Source organism: Oryctolagus cuniculus, chromosome 11, assembly GCF_964237555.1.
Source record: "Oryctolagus cuniculus chromosome 11, mOryCun1.1, whole genome shotgun sequence".
NCBI lineage: Eukaryota > Metazoa > Chordata > Mammalia > Lagomorpha > Leporidae > Oryctolagus > Oryctolagus cuniculus.
The window spans coordinates 110,447,458-110,470,733 of record NC_091442.1 but is presented as its reverse complement, the minus strand read 5'-3'; the positions used below and the strand labels follow the sequence as shown (position 1 = coordinate 110,470,733).

General features: G+C 52.1%; 1 protein-coding gene and 1 long non-coding RNA gene across 7 annotated transcripts in view; one reads left to right on the top strand and one right to left on the bottom strand.

Moving 5' to 3' along the window:
• SYN3 (synapsin III) overlaps positions 1–23,276 on the top strand; it is a 455,954-nt gene that overhangs the window by 400,406 nt on the left and 32,272 nt on the right.
• Positions 14,290–22,308, bottom strand: LOC103348402 (uncharacterized). Of its 3 annotated transcripts, none has more exons than XR_011380262.1 (4): positions 21,963–22,302; positions 21,530–21,773; positions 20,435–20,572; positions 14,290–15,544 (listed from the first exon to the last, which is right to left on the bottom strand). It is a non-coding gene; the product is annotated as an uncharacterized lncRNA (long non-coding RNA). The 3 variants fall into 3 exon arrangements; XR_011380264.1 differs by lacking the exon at positions 14,290–15,544 and adding an exon at positions 18,317–19,543 and having other exon boundaries at positions 21,963–22,308; XR_011380263.1 differs by lacking the exon at positions 14,290–15,544 and adding an exon at positions 19,869–20,306 and having other exon boundaries at positions 21,963–22,307.

Here is a 23,276-nt window from a genome sequence, read left to right as displayed (position 1 = left end):
CGTGCACAAGGGAGCCAGACGGACGAGGGGTCGGACCACCTCCTGGCGGGACCCCATGCCAGCCTCCTCCTCCCCGTCTGTCTCCTGGCTGTAGACAAACACCTCCCCAGTCTCTCAGGAAAGTCAGCAGGTTTTCGAATCCTCCCTAAAAGGCCGAGTGTGGAGGCAGGGGGGGCTCATTCCATACCGTGTGTATTCAACCACAGCAACTGCACATGAACAGGATAGGGTCAGGCCCAACACCCCTCCAGCATCACCCAAACCAAATACCCTTTACAGAGGCCTGGAAGAGAGGCCTCCATACCCAAGAACTATGGGTCACCGTGGCTAGGAGGATCTAGGCAATGAGATTTCATGCTGTCTGTGTATGCTGGACTTCACAAAAGCTCTAGATACTCTATTGATGAAGATGTGATAACTAATGACAAGCAGGTAACAGTCATTGCTGTGTTGTGCTGGGCCCTGTTCCGTCATTTGACCTGGTTTATTTCACTAAAGCTTCGTAATAACTCAATGAGTCACAAACTGTTATCAACCCCATTTTATAGATGAGAAAACTGAGGTCTAGAGACGTTAACACAGGTTGGCACAGCCTGGAAGTAGTTTTAAGCCTGACTCCCACACTCATGCTCAAAGCCATTTGTGGGGTATTCTCCATTTTTAAAAATCTTTTGTGCACACTCTTCTTTTCTGAGCACTTGTCGTGAGCGTGATGGCCCCCACCCGCCACTTAGGAGAAACAGGGAGTTGATAGGTCGGATAAATACATAGATACGAGGACACTTCAAAAACTTCTTGCTGGGGCTGGCGCGGTGGTGTAGCGGGTAAGGCTGCTGCCTGCAACAGCCAGCATCCCAGATGGGTGCCAGTTCGTGTCCCAGCTGCTCCACTTCTGATCAGCTCCTGCTAACGTGCCTGGGAAAGCAGCAGAAGATGGCCCGAGTGTTCGGCTCCCTGCCACCCGCGTGGGAGACCCAGATGGAATTCCAGGCTCCTGGCTTCGGCCTAGCCCAGCACCAACCGTTGGACCCATCTGGGGAGTGAACCTGTGGCTGGTTGCTCTGTCTCTGCCCCTCATCTCTGTAACTCCAACTTTCAAATAAATAAATGTTTTGTTTAAAAAGTTCACGGAAAATGCACTTGGTGCAAAACCAAGTTTGGGAATCATGCATTTTTCAAAATGCGCATTTTCCATCTACTTTTTAAAGACCCCCTCAAACATGATTTCCAGTTTTCTTTGAACCAGAATAAATGTACCTTGTAATTCCATGTAGCCATAACTTTTTAGAGCATTGTAAATAGATATCTTTTTTTTTTTTTTTGACAGGCAGAGTTAGTGAGAGAGAGAGAGAGAGAGAGAGAGAGAGACAGAGACAGAGAAAGGTCTTCCTTCTGTTGATTCACCCCTCAAATGGCCGCTACGGCCAGCACTGCGCCAGGAGCCAGGTGCTTCCTCCTGGTCTCCCATACAGGTGCAGGGGCCCAAGAACTTGGGCCATCCTCCACTGCCTTCCCAGGCCACAGCAGAGAGCTGGCCTGGAAGAGGGGCAACCGGGACAGAACTGGCGCCCCAACCAGGACTAGAACCCGGGGTGCTGGCGCCACAGGCGGAGGATTAGCCTAGTGAGCCGCAGCGCCGGCCTGATAGATACCTTAAGACACAATTTCTAAATTTCCCAACCCTGTGTGTATGGGTATGCCTTTGGACAGCTTATTGGTGTTTTACACTCAAAGAAATTAAGTTTTGAAAGATTTCAGAATGCATTTCAGGTCATGGCATTTTTTTAGAATTTTATTTACTTATTTGAGAAGTAGAGTTACAGACAGTGGGAGAGAGAGAGAGAGAGGTCTTCCTTCCGCTGGTTCACTCCCCCGATGACGGCAATGGCCAGAGCTGCGCCGATCCAAAGCCAGGAGCCAGGAGCTTCTTCCAGGTCTCCCACATGGGTGCAGGGGCCCAAGGCCCAAGGACTTGGGCCATCTTCCACTGCTTTCCCTGACCATAGCAGAGAGCTGGATCGGAAGAGGAGCAGCCAGGACTAGAAACGGCGCCGCAGGCAGAGGATTAACCTACTGCGTCACAGTGTTGGCCCCAGGTCATGGCATTTATAAATGTCTAAGCCAGGTTCTGACCCTGAGCCCATAACCTGCGCTTTCATTACGCTGCCTACAAAATCACACTTGGCTTCTCTCACAACTTTGCGACTTGCATGAGAAGAATATAGAGTGTGCTGGAGCCCAGATCCCCCCAGAGTTCTATTGTTTATTTACAAACCCCCCAGTCTACGGCATTTTCGCAGCAGCGTGAATGGACTAAGACACTATCCAGCTCCTGTTTAGTTCCTGTCTCCTCCCATGGAATATGCCTTCGTGCCTGACACTGATTACTGCTCCCCAGTGCCTCGTGGAGGACCGGACTCTGTAGACTGAATGAACGCACACAAGCTAAGAATCAAATGAATACTGAGCACCCCAAGGGGTCTAGAGCCCTGGGGGAGTGGACAGGGGAAGGAGAAACTCCTACGAACTACAGTGAACCAGAGAGGCTTCCTGGGGGAGGTGATGGGTTTTAGGGCTTTGAGGGTTGAGGAAGGAAAAAGACCAGAGCAAAGGGAAAGGAAGTCAAGGGGCACAGGTGTGACAGCCCTGGGCAGGTCTCCCAGCCTTGTCTCCCATGAGAGCCTTGATCCTGCAGAGGACTTAATCCAGCGCTGACCGTGTCGTCCCGCCAGCCCTGGGCACCCTGCTCCTTAGCAAGCTTCCCCACCCCCGCCCCACCACATCCCCATGATGGGAAAGGCCATGGCTCTGGCCCAGACCAAGGGTGGTGGAGAGGAAGCGGGAAGGCCAGGAACCCAAGTTCACAAGTTCACCAGAGCTCCACTTCCTGGGCCTTCACCCACCTGGGAGTATGGAAAAGACAAAGCAGTGGGCTCTGGGCCCAGACAATCCACCCACAGCCTGGCTGTGCACCCTCAGGCCAATCGTATGCCATCTCTGATCCTTATCAGCCTACCTGGGGAGAGGGGGACATAACCCCCACCTCCATAACTTCAAGATCAGTCCTGCTGTCCAGGGCAGCTACCTTCTCTCCCCTGTGTCTGGAGTAACCAGGCCAGCTCCACACGTGAGATGCTAAACCTCAGTGTGCCCCAGGTTTCTTCTACTGAGGCCTGATACCCGACACTTTGCTCTCCCTTCTACATTCAGACCAATGGAGAGGTCGTGGAAAATCATCCCTGTAAGTAAGTTCTGTGGAGGTGTCCCCTTCTCCATACCCAGGAAGTATAAGTCACCCCAAAAGAAGAGACCCGTGCTCTGTCTCGGAGCGGGTCTTCCTCACCCTCGCCTTCCCTCTTAGCCCCTTCTCCATCTCGGTGGCGCCTTTTCTCCTGTTCCTGGAGCTCTGGCTGTAGCCTCAGGGGCCTAGCTCCCCGCCCGCTCCTTCTCACCTCTGGATCTCAGAGCTACTTTCCCTCTGACAGCCTTTCAACGCTGCCGTCTCAGATTTTATAGGAATGAAGGAGTCTTTGCCCAGCCCACGCTCCTCTCCTTCCCTGCTTTGTCAGCCAGTTTCTTGATGGACTTTTAATTGCTGCCTGATAATAGTCCATCGTGGGGTGCAGGGCGATCGTTTGAGGCAGGCATGCACTGGGCAGTGGCCATGCAAGGTGATCCGCCCCTCCCTCTCCTTAAACATTCGCCATTTCTCTGGGTTCGTGTGGGGAGCAACTCGGACTAGACTAAGTTACTGGAATTAAGACTTATTCTGTGCATCTGCTCTCCCACAATATGGCGCTGGGAGAGAAGAAAACAGCTTCTACACAGCTGCCTCCAGTTCAGCCAATAAACTGCAGGACTTGCTCCTGATTGGAGGAGAGCAGCGTACTCGGCATGTGGGCAGCCGAGTTGGGATTGGCAGAGGAGGACTATAAAGGAGGAGAGAGACGGCATGCACCAGGAACATCTAAGGGGAACATCTGAGGGAACACCTGTGCAGCCCCCGAGAGAGCCGGCCGGCGGTGTGCCGCTCCCCTGTGGAAGTGGGGAATGTGGCAGGGGGAACCGCCCTTCCACGGAGGTGGAAGGGACAGTAGCCAACCCGGGAAGAACCAGCAGCAAACCCGGGGAGGGCCGAGCAGACGAAAGAACAGCGCAGGGTCCTGTGTCGTTCCTCCATGAAGAGGGGGAGCGACAGGTTCGGAAGCTCCACGCTCCTCTGCTCAGTTGCGGTGAGCTGTAACGCTGTAGAACTCTGCAGCTCAGCCCTGTGTAGCTGGTCGCGTGCTTGGAACCTGTTCCCCAAGCTCCCTCTACTGCCCCTGCCCTCTCCCCTTTCCAGCCACCACTGACCACTGTCCCAGCCTCAGCTTCCGTGAAAATCCGCTTCTGCAGCTTGCATCCCCAAGGGGGGACATGCAGTGCTCTCGTCTGGTTGAGCCGGATTGCTTCCCCCGATGTCCTCGCTCGGCGCTCCTGCACATGACAGCATGTCACTCCTTTTGATAGCGGTCAAAGTTCTTGCAGAAAAGCCGATGATTGCTCTCGCCACCCGCTCTCCCCCTCCCTAAATCAGCTCCCACCTCTCCCCAGAGCTTGAGCTGGCCCAAATCCTTCAGGACCCCTAGGAGACAGACTTGGTGGAGCCTGCAGGCCTTGGTTTGACTTGGTCTCCTAGGTTTCCATGTCCTGAGACACCATCTCCCCGGCCTTTCCTTCTGCTTCTCCACCAAGGCATTCTTGGCCTCCCTTGAATGTCACGGGCCCTGCAGTTCCAGCCGCGCCCTCATTCCTCCTCTCACTGTGCAGGGACACCTGCACTGTCCCAGGCAGCAGGCCCTGGCCACAGCTTGTGCCAACTGAGCACTTGGTGTGTGGCTCAATCAGGAGGGACTGACGTGTAAAATGCACACCCCATCCCAAAGACTAGAGCTGCAAAGTGGAGACCATAAACTATCTCGTTCCTAACTCTTCTGTAAGTTACACATGGCCGTGATAACACTCTACACCTATTAGGTTAAATACAATGTACTGCTGAAATGAACTGCACCTGTTTCTTTCTGCTTGTTAAATGTAGCTACTAGGAAATCGATGACTACACGTGGGGCTCTCACTCTAGTCAGGGGGATGGCAGTGCCTTGTTACAGCCCCTTCCATTGCCCTGGTCTCATCTGCCTCGTGGTGGTGCCCGAAGCCATTTAGTAGGATGATAAGGAAGGCAGTCCAGGAGTTTTGGTGCTGGAGTGTGAACCACAGCTCTGCCTTTTGCTACCTGAGTGACCTTGGACAAGCTGCTTAGGACAGATGGGAAACACTCAGGAAAGCTGGCCATTGCTACAGAGGCAGCTCTGCGTCCACGGCTGGGAACTCGGAGGCCAGACTGCCTTCTCCTCCGCTCAGCGGCTCTGTGACCTGCAAGACGTCCCCCAGCCCCTCTGTGCCTCAGTTTCCTCCTCCGTAACAGGCAGGACTCCCAGTACAAAGGACTCCTGGTGACAGCTGGCTGTCAGCATTAATCTCTTGGTTAATAGATTAATGGCACTAAGAAGACTGACACTCAGCAGGTGGTCCTCTTGTTGGGCCCCCTCTTTGGGTGCTCACATTCACTCCTATGGCAACCTGTTCCACCTCAAACACGTCCTGCCTTTTCAGACCCCTGTTCCCACGGTCTCAGGTCAGCGCTGCACCGCTTCCACTCTAACCGCCAACGCTCTTGCCTAAATCATCCCTCAGCATCCCGGCTACATGCTCCCAGCCACTTTCCACTGTGGGTGATGACGTGGAGGTCCTGACACCTGGGACTGGTGACATCGCTTCTCTGCTGAGAACCTGACATTGGCTCTCTGTTCTGCATGGGTGAAATCTACAAGATGCACCCTGATCCGCTGACTCCCCAGGGCCCTTGCTCAGTGCACACCACCTCACACACCATGTTCCAGCCACACCCAACCACTCTCCAACCCCCATACACCCAGACCGCTGTGTGTGTCTCTGCCTCTACCCTTTCCGCTTCCAACTCCCCCGAATGCCCTACATTCGGGTCAGCCTCATCAACAGCAGATGCAGCCCGACCTAAAGACTCCCCTGGGCTGGCGACGCGGCTCACTAGGCTAATCCTCCGCCTTGCGGCGCCGAAACACCGGGTTCTAGTCCCGGTCGGGGCGCCGGATTCTGTCCCAGTTGCCCCCCTTCCAGGCCAGCTCTCTGCTATGGCCCGGGAGTGCAGTGGTGGATGGCCCAAGTCCTTGGGCCCTGCACCTGCATGGGAGACCAGGAGAAGCACCTGGCTCCTGGCTTCAGATCAGCGCGGTGCGCTGGCCGCAGCGTGCCGGCCGCACGGCAACCATTGGAGGGTGAACCAACAGCAAAGGAAGACCTTTCTCTCTGTCTCTCTCACTGTCCACTCTGCCTGTCAAAAAAAAAAAAAAAAAAAAAAAAAAAGACTCCCCTGAACCTGAGTCCCACACTCACTTCTGCCCACCCCGGGACTGCGCTGAATTTGGTGGCCCTGCCTGCCATCGACCTGTTCCCTTTCAGTTCGCACACCTCAGTTCCCTGTTCCAGCCTGATAGGAATCATGAAAAATCCACTGTGCACGTACTAGATGCCAGGGACTGCCCTGGGGGCTCCACGCGAGTTAATGTACTTAATCCTCTTACCCAGAGTGCCTTTAAGCCAGGTGTTTAAAACCATCCAACAGTGGACAGAGCCGGAACAGAAAGAGGTGGAGGAACCTACTCTGGAATTTGGTGAGACATGGTTCACGAGCTTCTGACCACCTGAATTTTCAAGTTCAGGGAAGGAAAGTTACTCGCCCAGGGCCACCGAGGGAGCTCCCTCCCCAGCAGGGACTGCAGTCCTGGCCTCCAACTTCTCCTCATTTGGGTGGGTCACATGTCCTTCCCATGCACGCTCAGGTTGCTCCTGTATCCAGGGAAAGAAGGGACCCCAGGCAGCCCACCCCCAGACGTAGCCGCGGCAGTGAAATGTCCAGGTTGGGGCTGAAACAACAAGCCAGGCTCAGGCGAGCAGGGGTTTTGTTTGCTTGGCTTGGTCTGTTTTCATTACGGAGGAGCCAGAGCACTGCCTGGGGGCTCTGGTGCTCTCTTCCTCCTCCCGTTAGGCAGGGAGCAGAGTTGGGTGAGGCTGCTTGGTGAAGAAGAGCAGACAGGAGGCAGAACCGGTCAAGTTCAGGGTCAGGGCACTGTTTGTGAAAGACCGGGCAGAAAGGGAGCGCTAGGGAGACCCCGGGCTGTCACCACACAGGCGAGCGATGCCCACGCAAGCCAACCCAGGCCGCTCCTTGTCTGAAGGCTAGGTTCTTCGACCTCAAAGGGGAGATTTACCCAAGACTCTGTGAAGCCAAGATGAGACAAACCTTGGAGGAGTCTTGGAGGAGTCTGCTGCTCTGTCTGCAGCCTGACAAAGCAAGGGCATCACGCAGGGAGCAGAGGGCAGGTCTGGCTGCGGAAGTTTTGGCAACTTTTCTAAAATCACCAGGACTAGCGCTGCTTGGTACCCTTGGAGGAGGTCCCCTAGGAGGAGCCAACGAGTCAGTGCCTTTCAGAATTTGGGGCAGGGGCTGTCTCTTCGTCAGAACTGGAAGTTCTCTTTGTCGCATAGTGGAATCATTGGACCCCTGGCTGGAACAAGCAGTCAAGGACATTTAGTCCTGCCTCCGTACAGACTTCAGAAGTATAGACTTCATGATACGCTTTTCCAGCCGGTCAGCCAGGCCGCAGGCTCGGTGTTGGGGTGTAATAGGAGGATGGATTTTGAACAATCAAATCTCTCACCTTAGCACAGATCAAGATACTGAAGAATGCGGCTTCCATAGACAAGCAAATGCTATAGTTTGGATAGGATATGGCTCCCAGCCTCATGCAGGCATTTACAACCCGAAGTCATAGATTCATGGCACTAAGAAGGTGGAAACTCAATCTAATTGTGGTGTCTAGGAGGAGGTCCCCAGGTCACTGGCGGTGACCCCTGGAAGGTCGTTCTGAGGAGGGGCCAGCCTGACCCTGGTCTGTGAGCTTCCAAAGCCGTGAGCCCAAGTAAACTTCCTCCCTTCCTGAGTGGCTTGTCCGGGTGTTGTTGTAGTGACAAAAAGCTGACAAGTGAGCTACTCAGTACTGAACCCCAGGGTCAGATAGATTTGTCCCCCCAAACCTAGGCAGCCTGGAGCCTCCCCAGGGCTCCCCATACAGGAGCCTGATCTGAAAACTTAACATTTGGGAAGCAGAGTTCACGAGAAGCTCCTTGTGGGAAAAAAAAAAATAGCTTCCAAAGAGAAGAGAGAGAGAGAGGTGGGCTGGGCTGTGCCTGCCCCATTTCTCCTTCAAAGCTGCCAATCAGAGCATGTCATCCTTGCCCCCACCACGTGGAAGGAAGCTACAGGAGTTTGGGGATCAGAGCTCCCTTCTAGTGTCTTCTAGAATCTACCAGAGTACCGGAAAGTACTCTGCTTCCAAAACAAAGGACTCAGGTCCCTAAGTCTCTCCAAAATGAAAAATCCCAGCCCCAACAGAGCCATGGCAAGGATACCTTCCCTGCAGACTTAAGCTGTGGGCCGGCAGAGCCAGCATGGGCAGCAATTAGCCAATAAATGCACTGACCCTGAATGAAGATTATTTGGTGGAAATATGGAAAATTCCACCTCGAGCTGGCTCAAACGCCGCGAAGGCCTGCGGCTCAGGTCTCGGGGAAGTCTTTCCAGCTCTGCTCACTGGCCTCAGAGTCGGTTCCATTCTTGAGCTGTTCCCTTGTCCTATGTCTGGGCTGCGTGGGTCCTGTGTATGTCCTCTGGGGACAGAAAAGACCTGAAGGAAGATTCTGCTCCGGCTGATTGGGCTGGTTCGCTAGGACATGTGAGGGTGAATGGAACCGAGCATGGGGTGGCCCCACAATCTGCCCTTGCCCATTCTAGGAGGAGGCAAGGAGAGGGAAGAGGACTCAGCCTTCCAGGTGCCCAACTCAGATCGCTGTCTCCCTCATTCTTGCCTCGCTCTCACACCGCACAGCCTACCTGTCAGCAAGCGCTCTCCACTTGACCTCCAAATCCTTCTATTATCTACCACCCTCATTCAAGCCACTGCAGTCTCTCACCTGCAACATCGAACTCCCCTTCTAACTAATCTCCCTGCTTTTCAGCCCTGGCTGTAGCCACCTCCTGGCAAACCCGATCCTTTTTAACTGTCAGTCGGACCATGTCATTCCCCTGCCCAAAGCCCTCCGTGGCTACCAGAGTCATTCGACAGGCCTTGCAACGGCTCTGAGGTCCTACATGACCTGCCCTCACTGATCTGACCTGTATCCCACCTCTGAGTCCTTGGGCCACCCCATGGCATCCACACTGTTCTCCAAGTGCACCCAACAATCTCCAAGCTTGGCTCTTGGTACTTGCTGCCCTGTGCCTGGAGTCCGCGATCTGTGACTCGGCCCTTTACTACCTCTAGGTCTCTGCTCGATGCCTCTGTATTAGGGATGATTCTGGTATAGCAGCCCTACCCTGACCCCCATAACTCCCACTCCCCTGAGCCTAACTTATTTTCCCCATAGCACTCATCTCCACTTGACACACCTTATATTTATTTATCTACCATCTTCCCGCCCAACCCCACCATTGCACAGTGTGTCTGCCTCTCTAGCCCAGAAGGTACAACAGTGCCTGGCTTGTAGTATGGGCTCAATAAACATTTTGTCTGATGCACGGCTGGCCGGGAGAGTCATCAGATCTCCATGGAATCTCAGTGCTTCTGTGTGCCAGCTGGGAGTTCTGCAGCCAATTACATAAGCTTGCTGGGCCACAATATTTTCCTGTATTAAATGGGAAAATAATAGAACTTACCTCACCGGATTGTTATGAAGACTAAATGAATTAATATCAGCTCATAGAACGGCACCTGGCACATAAAAAGCACTCATTCAAGGTAGCTGTCCTCATCCATCTCCGCTGCTATTATCGTCGTCATCACCGTCATTACTATTATTGATTCACGGGCTGAGTCACATGGTCCCAGCCCAGTGCCCCACCCTGGCTCCCCTGCCTCTTCTCTCCAGCCAGAGATGGTGATTCAGGTGCTGGGCAGCCTGCCCTGTGAGTCAGCCCTGAGCCCCGGCTTTGCTGGGGTCCCCTGGCATTGGCTGCCTTGGCCAAGGGACCCTTGAGTTGAGTCATCATGGCCATGAGTCCAGCTGGGGGACACCCTGGCCATGGCGTCTGGCTGATAGAGCTTGCCCTCCCGGGTCCTTCCAGGAAGAGACCGGGCACCTGCCGCCTGGCACTCCCAGACACTGCGCTCTGCCAGCTCTTGTCCATCTGTCAGCCAGGCTGGCAAGAGAACCAAATGCAGGCAAAGGAGGAAAAAATGGGCATAGAAGAAAGTTGCCTCAATCCTCTGCCTCCAGACCAGCATGCTGTCAAGGGCAAATCACAATGTTCAGAGTTCACCAGACCTGGGTTCAAGTCCCCATATTCCTCCACTTACCCAGTTGGGTGACCCTGGACAAGTTCTCCTATCTGAACCTCAGCTGAGAAATCTGGACAAAAACATCTCCCTGTCGAGGCAACCGGAAGCTTACTGAGTGGAGGTAAGTTAGCTTCCAATCCCAGGTCCATCTCCAGCCTTCTCTATTCTACCCTACAAGGTTTGGAACGGGGGGAAGGATCCCCCTCCCAACTTTCCTCCTAATTCCCATTCCCACACCTCCCCCAAGAAAGGGAGGGGCTGATCTAGTCAGCCATTCCTTCCTTCATTCAATGGCTACTTAGGGAGCACGTGCTTTGTTCTACATGCTGTGTTTAGCCCCGAGTGTGGGAGCCATGGTCTTGGGGTCAACACTGTGGCACAGTGGCCGAAGCTGCCACTTGTGACGCTGGCATCCCAGATCAGAATGTTGGTCCAAGGCCTGGTTGCTCCACTTCTGATCCAGTTCTCTGCTAACCCACCCGAGACAGCAGCAGAAAAGTTCCTGGGCCCCTGCCACTCACTTGGGAGACCTGGATGGAGTTCTAGGTTCTTGGCTTCAGCCTGGACCAGCCCTGATGGTTGTGACCATTTGGGGAATGCACCAGCAGATGGAAGATATGCAGATGGATGACCTCTCTCTCTCTCTCTCTCTCTCTCTTCCAAGTAAATAAGTAATTCTTTAAAAAAAAAGAAGAAGAAGAAGTCATGGTCTAGTGGGAGAGAGAGACAATTTACAAGCAAGCAAATAAATTTCCAATTACAAGCTCTCCCCGCTCCCAGGCAGGAAAAGAACAAGTTGTGAAAAGAGAGAAAAATGAGCTCTCGGAGAAAACTTCTGAGGTGGAGGCATTAGAGCAAAGACATCAAGAGTGAGACTGAGCCATGAGCTGGACAGGAGGGAAGAATCTTCCAGACACAGAGGACAGCACATGCAAAAGCCCAAAGTAGGAAAGAGCCCGGGCACTTGCTACAGGAAGTGCCCAGGGACTGCCAATCAGTGTCAGGGTCAGGGTCATGGGTGAGGGCGGAGGCTAGAAAGGGGCTGGGCCAATGTGGGTTCCCGGCCTGAGCTTCCCTCCTGGTGGGGGGGACGGGGGGGACAGCAGCCCTGCCTTGCCGATTTCCACTGCCTAAACACAGTCGCCTCATAGGTTGTTTCCAGTTTATGGTTGCTGACAGAGTCAGGGCTTGTCTGGGTACATCATGGCCCAAAGCCCTGGTTGGGGGTGGGGGTGTCTGTTTTTGAAGATTGAATGAGATAATACATGCAAAGTATGCCATACCGCTGCTGGCCCGGCGTGAGCACTGCACACAGAACAGGTAAGGACCCTCTGCAAGAACAAATGTGGAAACGCTGACATCTCTAAAGCCAGCGCCCACCGTGAGTGGTGAGTTTACAGTTTCAGCTCCATCGTCAGCACAGAGAAAGTCGGGGTGACACCGTGGGCCACACGCCTGCAGCAGCCTGCACTGGCCTCCAGCTCTGTGCTGATGAGCCTCTCCTGATTCGTCCGTGTGGGCATCAGCCCCTCTATGGCCTGTGACCTCCTTGAGAACCGGAAGGAAGGGTGCCTTGACTCTCTCTCTTAGTCCAACCCTCAAAGAATATTTCCTTTTCAGACTTCTGTAGGGACGATTCTAAACAGTGAGATTATACTTGCTAACTAACCCACCTTGCTAATTAATGCGGCTTGCTAACTAACCCACCTTTGCCAACTAGTGCACCTTGCTAACTATCCCACTCTGGCATTAACTCCATGCTCCCAAGGCATGGATCCTGCATAGAGCATACACCCTCCCTCAGTTTCCCTAAAAGGTGATTGGTTTCCAGTGTCTCTTGGCTCACTGGGTCTTCCTCCCCGGGTTTTCCAGACCCAGGCTGTTCATGAAGAGAGGGCAATCTCTTCCGGAAGATTCTTCCGCTACTTACTGCTCGGGGAAAACCCCAAAAGTAATACCGTGAGGTTCACAGTTCCCAGAATGCACTGAGATGCCCCAGAGGACCAGGGACTCCCAAGGCCAACGTGGTGTGTTTTGCAAGTCCAAGGGAAACACGGCAATTCTCGGCCACTCTCATTACTAGCCAGAAGAGTTGAGCGTTTCTGGTTTAGATGACTTGTTCCTTTCAATGGTGTCGTAACTTAGTGAGGCTGGGATGTTGACAGTGGTCACGCTAAAAAGCAAGTATCATGTGAAAATCAACAAGGAACAGGAAATGAGGGTGATAGCATCCAGTCTGATTCTAGGGTTTGGGAATTTGTGCAGTGCCCAACAAATACTCCCATCCCAGGAGTAAGCAATGGTCGCTGCTTAGAAGTGAAATCCAAGTAGTGTATGCATTCTTCTAACCAGTTACTAAGTTCTTAGGACATAAACACTAAGCTATTCAGCACTAACTACTTAATAGATTAAACTGTCTGGCATTTCTTTTGGCCTAGGAAGGCAGTAGGCAAAAAATAAATAAATAAAGTCCCTGAAACGGATGCCAGGAACCAAGGAAGTTTGAGAAACCTCTATCAGTGTTGGGTGCTGGTGACCCCCATGTGCCTCTGCTCAGTCACCGAAGCCAAGCTCGGGGGCTGGGTCTGAACTAAACTCCATGAGCACAGCCTGGCATTCATATCAGACCTCTGCTAATCCCACCTGGCAAGTTTAGGGCCTACAAGCCTGGTTAAGAATTTACTGGGTGGTGACCCAGCCATGGAACCCGCCCACTTTCACCCCATTTAACTAGTTTCTTGATGAGCTGATACCACTTTGGAATGAGCTGGACGCATGCCTTCCTGTTAGAAAAACAGAAAACAAGCAATCACAGCTGTGCCAGGGTTCTGGGTTTATTATCTCAGACTAGGAGAGGCCCGGATCCCTGGCTGGCCCTGGCAGCCACTGACTGCCAGAGAGAAAGACCACAGAGCACCAGGGCTGAGCCTACTGTTATTTTTGGTAGACATCCTCCTGACTTTTCGCTGATTTGTCAACAACCGGGTTCAGTATGTGACCTCATGTGGTTATCTTCATTTTAGAAAAACAAATGGGTCTCAGCCATCGCCCCGGGAAGGAGCAGGCTCCAACGGGGACCTTGACAGAGGGAGATGTGTTGGACGTGGACTTGGCTCGGGGAGCAGCTGCTCACGCTTGGCGCTCAATGTTTTCTAGGCGATTGAAGCAGAGCAAGTGAACTTGAGGCGCTCATGTGTTTCTGGGTTGGGGTTGATTCCAAACCATTTTCTGGGAAGGATCTTGGCCCATGCCCTGAGTTCCCTTCCAAGGGGAGATGGAGTTGCCACTTCCTCAGGCGTGGATCTCAATGAACCCTCCGTTTCCACTAAGAATACTTCAAGGCTCGGCTTTCTGTTTAGGCTGCGAGTCTCTCTGTTTCAATCCCAGGGCCCTGACATCTCTTTCTCCCCTCTGCCCAGGCTCTCTTCTCGAAGCACTTTCTTCATTCACCCTATCTGCAAATACTTACTGAGCACCTACTGTGTGTCAAGCCTTATGCTGGGTGTTACGGGGAAGAGGGAGAATAAGCATAATTGTTGTGGCATTTATTGGATGCGTGTAATGTCAAGTGCTCCTCCAAACCACTTGCCTGTGACATCTCACTTCATGCTCAACAAGAGAAGTTAGCTAACATCCCCAAGGTCACACAACAAATCAGTAATGGGGCTGGAATTTGAACTTGTATTCTTAAACACCCTGTTACATTACTTCCCTAGCAAGACACAGGAGGAGGTTGCCGGTCCCGTGGGCTTCCATGTCATGTTAGTGGAAGAGAAAGGCAATAAACATAGTAACAGACAAGTCATTTCAGATGGGCTCAGGTGGTAAGCAAAACAATAATATTAAACCAGTGTAACCCAGCAGAGATTGCCCAGAGCAGGCAGAGAGCAGCTGGAAAAACCTCCACGGAGAGGTCCCCTGGCCATAGACAGCTTGGGAGAAATCGTCCCAAAGTGCAAAGGCAGCGAGGCAGGGACCAGCGTGGCTGAAGGCAGCAGAGATGATCAAAGTCATGATTTTCAGCCTGGGCTGAACTTCTGCCTGGGGGTCTTTAAAAGCACTGAGGGCTCACCTGCAGAGGTGCCCCCGGGAAATCAGCTGGACACGTGGCCTGGGCAAGAGGAATTTCACAGGGACATGGCTGCACAGCTCCGATGAGAACGACAGTGCCTGGACCACCAGAGGGAGGTGGCGTTGTCTCTCCGTCAGCTGCAGCTCCCCCAGATGTAGGATTTAAAGGGGTTCAAAGCTGGCCCACTTGTGTCCACAGGAAGCTTTGCACTCTGAGCTTGAATAGGCTCGCGTGCAGGTCCGTCCCAGCGCCCGGGAAGCTGGTCTTCAGATGCCCCGGGAGGGGTCGGCACCCGGCCGCTGAGCCCCATCTCACTGCTCGGAATACACACGAGGCCACTTCCAAAAGTTCAAGGAGAAAATGGAATTAAAATCTACGTTTATTTTGGTGCAAAAGTTTTCAAATCCATGTACAGAGGGATCCTCGAAAAGTTCATAGAAAATGTATATTATGAAAATACTGCATGAATTTCAAAAGTTTTTTGCAACTAAATGAACATATGTGTTCGTTCCTTTTTCTGCGAATTTTTTGAAATTGCTCTCTTGGTTCTGCCGCGTCTCATGGAAGCGCCTAGAAGAGGGATCAGGAGGGGAGAGTAGGCTGGTGCTTCTCTCTCCAGAGAAATTCACATCTCAACATTCTCCTCTGTGGGTGAGATCCGTTGCACATCCCCTCACATTGTGACGTTCATAGAATATTTCCAGAGGGTACGAAGGAATCGTAGCAGCAGGAGGCATGAATTTCGAGTAAGAGAGACATTTCCTGTTCATAGCTTTGACCATTTTATGCCTTGTAGGTGTACTGTTCTTGCAAATGCAAGAAACATAGTTTACAGAAAACAGATCCAGGTATCACTGGAGTGCATGTCGTTGGCCACCTCCAGGTGCTTCCTTCGAGCCATGCTCATGGCTGACCTGAGATGCTCTTGGCTGAGCTCTGTCCCCTCGGAGTTCACAAGTTAAAGCCCTCACCCCCATGCGACGGCATTTGGAGATGGGACCTGTGGGAGAGAATTAGGACAGATGAGGTCACAGGAGTGGGCCCCTTAGGATGGGATCAGTGGTCTTGCGGGCAGAGATGCCAGAGATACACTGTCCCCACCGCGTGAGGACATCAGGAAGACACAGCCCTCTGCAAGCCAGGAAGGGGCCCCCAACAGAACCCTGCTCTCAGACTGCCCAGCCTCAAGACGTCAGAAATAAGTAAGTGCCTGTTGTCGAAGCCCCGCGGTCTGTGGTATCTCATCACGGTAGCCAGAGCAGACCAGCACCTGAGCCTGCACCTGGGGATATTCTAAGAAACACCCGATCATCGGAGAGCACTGCGGGAGCTGCCGTCTGTCACATGTCACAGTGTCCTCTCCAGGAGTGGCGCAGGACAATGTTAGACTGTTTTATTGTACGAATGGTTGTAAATCTCTTAGACTTATGGCTCCTTTTCCTCCCCAGGGAGATGGAATGGTGTTAACGACAATTTCCTTGTCTTAGGTAGTCACACCAAAAAAGGAGTCCCAGCCACAGCCACACGTTACCGTGTGCACTTTCATCTCATTCCCAGTACAATGCTGCCCGCACCCTTATGGCTTCCGCCTTTCTGCTTGGTTTTAACCTTTTATTATGGAAATGTTCAAATACTTGCAAAAGAAGAGAGCATGGTAAACTGGAACTCCATGGACCAATCACTCAAAATCCACCATTGTCCACTGATGTCCAATTTTGTTTTGCATACACCTCCACACTTGCTCTCACACATTGCTGGATACTTTTCTCATTTCTGAAAAGTCAGCTCCGACTCTCAAACAATGCACACTTCTAAAGAATACAATTCAGTGGGGTTTGTTCACAAGGCGGAACCCGGATGCTTCCGTCACGCCCCCGACCATTAACGGCCCCTGCTCCTTCCCTCTTCTCCTCAGTCCTCGGCAGCTACTCCTTAACTTTCTGTATCCAAGGGTCACAGATTATTTTAAAGCAAGTCCCAGATATCATTTCTCCCATGAATGTTTCAGAGTGCATTTCTAACACATAAAAGCTTGCTTTTTTCTTTAACAGAGCCAAACACCATTATAACACTTAAAATCTTCCTAATTCTTTAATATCACCCACCATCGATTCAGTGTTCAAAGCCCCTGTTAATTGATTTGTTCTCATCATGCCCAGACTCAGCCTTCCTATTCACACGATCCTAGGACCTAAATCTCTTTTGATCTATAGCAGTTCCTTTTTCTCTGTTTCTTGTTTTCCTGTCATCTCTCTGTTGAGCAGGACACCACTTTTCAGTAGAACTTGCTTCACTCTGAACTTGACTGATGGCCGCTACAGGTTGCGCCTCTTTTGCCTGCCTTTCCCATCACCCAGGGGTCAGACAAGGAGATCGGATCTGACTCCGGTCCTGGGTTTTGGCAAGAACACTTCCTGGGTTGAGGTGTGCATTTCCCTTGTGAGTCTGGAGGCACAGGGGGTCTGGTGGTCTCTCATTGGGATGTCAGGACGGGTCTGTGAATGCACATGTTGCCTGCATGATCCACGCATCGTGATTTCCCAACCCCCATTCCCAGGTCCTCGTGACCTTGAGCACTAGTTCTCCGATCCATCACTGCCTTGGGGGCTGCGGAAGGAGAATGTTCTCACTCTCGTACTCCTGCATTTATTGGGTGGAATTCATCATAAAAGGATACTTTTTCATCTCTTTATTGACCATTTTAGAACAGTGAGACTGGGTCTTAGCATCCCCCAATAGCAACCAGTGGCTTGTTAAAAATTATGAACAATTTGATATATTTCAATCCATTGAAGTCATTTATTTTGTCTAATACTCAAATGATCCCGCCTTTGACTAAATGGAGTCCTTTCAAGTTGATTCACATGTGTTTTTCTGACATGATACCCACTCTTGCTAGCATGATAAGATGGTCTAAGATGATCATGTATATTTCCTGCCCCAAACCTACAATCTGCCATCCCCCACAAAGAGCCCTCATTAAAACCACCAAGATAATGGTTTCTAGAGACTACAGTCTCAGTGCTAAATATATTCATTACTATGTTGTTGGTTGTTCTTTCTAGACCTTTTCAGTGAACACAGAAGAAAATACATGTATTAAAGAGGAAAATACAGCATAAAGTCAGACTGACATTTTGAATTACAATCTCGGATTATAGAGTTTCTCCTTAATTTCATGGATTTTAAAATTGCATCTCTTTTGCCTTATACTTAAAAACTTGGCTCCTAATAACATTGACAGTATTACTATCATAACAGTTTTTAGATAGCTATACCATTATTATTACTCATATAATATGCTAAATATTTCTTAGCAATTTAAAAAAATCTTTTGGATATTTTCCACAAGACATACTGTTGCTACTCAATTTCCTCCTCACCCCCGCCCCAGTTGAACAAATATTTATGGACCATTTACCATGTGCCAATAATTGATTAGGCAGGTATATGTAAAACACTCTTTTTAACCCAAGCCTAATATGAGCTGGTTTCAGACCCTTTACTGTCTTGAAATGCCCCCATTTGGCAATCTCTTAAACTGTGTGGTGCCAGAATTAGTCAACATCAAGGTGCTCTATAGGTAGTTTCACCAGCCAGGATCAGATAAGCCTGTCCCCTACCTCTACCCAGAATACACGCAGTGTTCCTGCCTCGGGGCCTTTGCACTTGCCATTCCTTGCCTGCACGGCTCGCACCCTCACTTCATCCATTCTCAGAACGGTCTTCCCCAGTAACCACCTGTGACTCTGCCCCTCCTACTCAGCCTTCCCCTCTCCAGAGCACCTCCTCCACCGCTCCACACCATCGTCTGTGTCCTTCTCCCTGCCATTCCACTAGAATGAGCTCTTCAAGGACTTAGCTACAGTTTAAGCACCTCTAGGAGCATTTGGGCAACAAGCATGCAATACATTGGTTTACTGATTGGATGAACATACCGAGTATGGAATTTATAGATACGTACTGAGTGTCCATTACACCCAGGTTTCTTCCAGACACTGTGCTGGAGCCTGGAGATGCAACAGGGAGTAAGAGATGTATGATTCGTATCCAAGTGGAGCCTTGTGTCTATTAATTATCTTGCTTCTATTAATGCAGCTGAACACCAAAGCTGGCTTTCATGAGCCTCGTGTGGTGCTTGTCCTCGGTGAATACCTCCAGGTCATTTTGTACACGAGACCCTAGGGATCCACATGTCCCGGGGGAGGGCTTTATGTTCACCTGCCAACAGCCAGCTCTCTTGCTCTCCCCCACCCTTCCATCTCCCAGCCTCGACCGGTAACCAGGCCTCTCAGCTCTGTGTCACTCACGACTTTGGTGGACCCTTGCTAGTCCTAATTCCTAAGGCTGCTTGGCCTTACCTAGATTACTTCTCTGAGCTTCAGTTTCCTGGTCAGTTATTTGTTTTATTTATTTATTTTTGACAGGCAGAGTGGACAGTGAGAGAGAGAGAGACAGAGAGAAAGGTCTTCCTTTTGCCGTTGGTTCACCCTCCAATGGCCGGCACGCTGCGGCCGGCGCACCGCACTGATCCGAAGGCAGAAGCCAGGTGCTTCTCCTGGTCTCCCATGGGGTGCAGGGCCCAAGCACTTGGGCCATCCTCCACTGCACTCCCGGGTCTCAGCAGAGAGCTGGCCTGGAATAGGGGCAACCGGGACAGAATCTGGTGCCCTGACCGGGACTAGAACCCAGTGTGCCAGTGCCGCAGGCAGAGGATTAGCCTAGTGAGCCGCAGCACTGGCTTTCTGGTCAGTTATTTGTGATAACAACAAGTATCTTACAGTATTATGATGATTTTTAAATAAAACTATAATAAACATCATTATTATAGCAAGAGGGGCAGTGAGAGGGTGTTGTGTTCAATAAAACTTGATTCTCTGTAGTTGAATAATTGAGATTCTTTGCTGAAACTGAAAGATCAATAAACACTTCTTTGTACTTAGTTGTTCATCCAGCTGCAAATCCTGTATGATCATCCCAATTGCATCTCTTCTGAGGTCTGTAGGTTAGTGTAAGGGTTATCCAGATCATTATAGAGGTTCTGGAATACATTACATGCTATTTAAATATTTATAGGATACACAAATGATTTGGCCAAATGGCCATCCATCTGAGGATTAGACAATGATTGGATTCATTCATTCGTTAACTTACACATTCTATAATTATTGAGCTTTTGAGAGATGCCAGACACTGGGCCACCTGTTGGGGCCCCAAGAGGACTATTTTGCGCTACTTGCTCTAGAAAGGATGCATGGTAAATTTCCAAGACACAACACGTACAACAGGATACTCAAGTAAAAGTTGGGCAACAGCAAGTCTGCTTCTAAAAATCCATCATCGAGAAACAGAGGCCAACACATGGGTGCACAGAAGGCCCTCCGTGGGGGCACGGTTTGTAAGAGGAAACTCTCTAGACATGAGGGCCACGTTCTGTACTCTCGGGGGTTTGCTGCTTCCATCAGAAACCTTGCAGGACCTAGAGAGGACAGAGTTTCTGCAGAAGGGGACGGGCGGCCAGGAGCGATGGGTAGGCAGAGGTGGACGGATGTTGGGCGGGCCCTTTGCCCATGAAGACATTTGGCAACAAGAGGCCGTGGGACGTGGTACCATGGGGATGGTGCATTGACCGCGGTCCACACGCTCGTCGGTAAGGGACTGGCTATCTCCGTGGTTATACAGCACACAATGGAATGGTTTGCCGTCAGGAAAAGAGATGGAGGCGGACGTCCGTGTCCTTCCCTGGACTGGTCCGTGGCCGGCTGTGCAGTGAGAACAGGAGTGTGCAGAATAGTGAGCATGCTCTGCTAACCTCAAGACTTTCTAACAGGGAAGACACATATTTGCCTTCAAAATGCAATGAAGGGGTTAAGCCAAAACCAATGGTTACCTGCAGAGGGGAGAGACGGTGGAGGCACGGGAGACACACACTGCCTTCCCGGCTTGTGCAGCTTCACGTTGTACCTCTGACTTCCGCCTCAAGCAGGTGTGGCTGTGTAATTACACAAGGAAATGCAGAAACGGCTTTCTGGAAGAGAGAAAGCAAAATGAAGCAACTCAGCCCTGCAAAGTATAACTGAGCCCGTGGGTCTCTATGCTGGCCTGGTTTCACTTTCACTGTTGCCTGTGAGCCGTGAGGTCATAACCCACCTGCACTGCCTTGCCCCTCTGTGAGCTCCCCAGATAGGAGCTGTTCAAGCAAACAGAGAATTCCAGGCTGGAACTGGGGATCGGAATCCCATTCAGAACACGACACTGCCTCCCAACCACTCCTTCCAGTGTCTCTGCCCCTCTGTTCCCACTCTTCATTCACTCATTCGCCCCAAGGACAGAGCACACACGTGCACACACAAAGCCCCCAAGGAAGGTAGAGCGATCCAGAAAGCAGGAGAGGGGAGGAGCGGAGTGGGAGAAACTGCACGGGGACCAGGGGAGGAGAAGCTGAGAGCAGAGGAGGAGGCGCCGGTGAGGAGGGCTCGGGAAGGGAGCGGCAGCGGAGGACATGGAAGGAAGGAGGCCAGCAGGGTAGCAGGGGCCCTGACGGGGAGCAGGGAAGGCGGAGGAGGGAGGGAGGAGGACGGAGGCGAGCAGAGGGGGTGGGTGTGTCCCTCGGAGCCCCCTTGCAGCTCCTCAGGGCAGCAAACGGGCAATCTTGGATCACAGCTCATCTGGGGCTTCCTGTTTTCAGCTTGCCTCTCTGAACCCTTCGAGGGGTGTCCAGCCAACAAATAAAGCACAGCGCCAAGTCGCCCTGCCCAGGCCGGCGGCTGTTCCCCCAGCTGCTGTCCTCTACGCCCTCTCACCCCACCTGCCCTCTTGGGCCTGCTGACCCTCCCAGCACCCCTCCACCTCTCCCCAGGCTCCAGACCACCTGCACCCCTCCTTCTGCAGGGTCCCAAACCTCATCGAATTCGCAAGGACTCGTGCTGGAAGCTGGAACCCTCCGAGAGGGCGCACCCAGCACAAGCACCTCGGGGAAGCTCACCTTATAAGACGTGCACCCCGAGAGCCATTTTCTCTGCGTCTTTCTGAGCTCCCCTGTTTTCACTCCTGCTCCACTCCCCATCCAGCAAACACCCCTTAGCAGCTGCAGTGCACAGGGTGCACTGCAGGGAGTGAGAGTCATGGTCCTCAGGAAACACACAGTCTAGTCCAGAGACAGGTGCGGCTGGATCTGGGGGGCAGCTGGGATTTATGGAGCGCAGGCACTGTACAGCTTGGGAGTTTCTCTGTAAGGAAAAGAACAGGAAGTTACCAGGAGCGTTTGGCCAGGGCTCCTGGGGAGACTTTGACACAGCCTGTGAAAGAGAGAGTTGCGTCTCTCCTTGGTGGGGGAAAGAGGGAGCCCTCACCCCAAAACTCTCAGGTCCCCGAGGGAGGCTGGGCTGACCACTAACTAATTGGACCACCAGATCTACCTCTTGTCTCTTGGCTTTCTTCTATCCACCCTGCAAAAGAACGCATGATGCATTGCTGGGCTGTGTACCACCTGGGAGACAGTCCGGCTGCCATAACCTGTACTTGGGACAGCTTAAACCAGCTGGGACTTTGGCTGCCACCTATGGTCCAGGCAAAAGCAGCCTAAGCCTGGTCTGAGGCCGCCTTGGTTTCTGGGACCCAGGCTCCTCCCAGCTCACCGATCATCCACCCCTGAGGCCTAGGGTGTTGTCCTCAAGGTCAAAGATGCTCCACATTCCAGCCTGGTGGGGAGGGAGGGAGGAATCCCTCTCCTTGCCTGGAAGCTCAAGTCCATTTCCTGCTCACATCCCATTGGCCAAAGCATGGTCATGTGGCCACACAGAGGTGCCAGAGAGATGGGGAAGTGAACTGTTTATCAGGGGTTCTTTTAAAAATTATCTATTTATTTATTTGAAAGACAGAGTTACACAGAGAGAGGAGAAGAGAGGAGAGGAGAGGAGAGGAGAGGAGAGGAGAGGAGAGGAGAGGAGAGGAGAGGAGAGGAGAGGAGAGGAGAGGAGAGGCAGAGAGAGAGAGAGAGAGAGAGAGAGAGAGAGAGAGAGATCTTCCATCCACTGGTTCACTCCCCAATTGGCCGCAACAGCCAGAGCTGCACCGATCCAAAGCCAGAAGCCAGGAGCTTCTTCCGGTCTCTCACGTGGGTGCCGGGACCCAAGGACTTGGGCCATCTTCTACTGCTTTCCCAGGCCATAGCAGAGAGCTGGATTGGAAGTGCAGCATCCGGGACTCGAACGGGTGCCCATATGGGATGCCGGCACTGCAGGCAGCGGCTTTACTCAGTGCGGCGGCTTTACCCGCTCTGCCACAGTGTCAGCCCCCTATCAGGGTTTTTCATGACTGAGGACGAAGAGGGACCTGGATGCTGTGGACAACAGACACCTCCGAGGCAGCCCACGATGCATGTGCTGTGCTAGCTAGGAACCAAGACGCAGAAGTCCTGCTCCTTCCCAGGGCCACCAGTGGGGGACAGACCTGGGGATGAGAAGAGCTGTCCTGCAAGCTCCCACCCCCACCTTTCATTCCGGTAACTCTGACTCACTCCTCGGGCCCCCCAGGGCGCTCAAAAGAATGTGAGAGGAAGAGGAGGCGACATCGGCTGTGAAGGAGTTGCCGGGAAGACAGGAGGAGACCTGGGAGGGAATGACAGTGTGGACACCAACTTCCAAAAAGCTTGCCCCTTGGGGTGCTACGGAGGGCCAAGGCGGGATGAGAGCCAAGGAACTTCGTGGGATTGGTCAGCAAGGGGGTCAAAG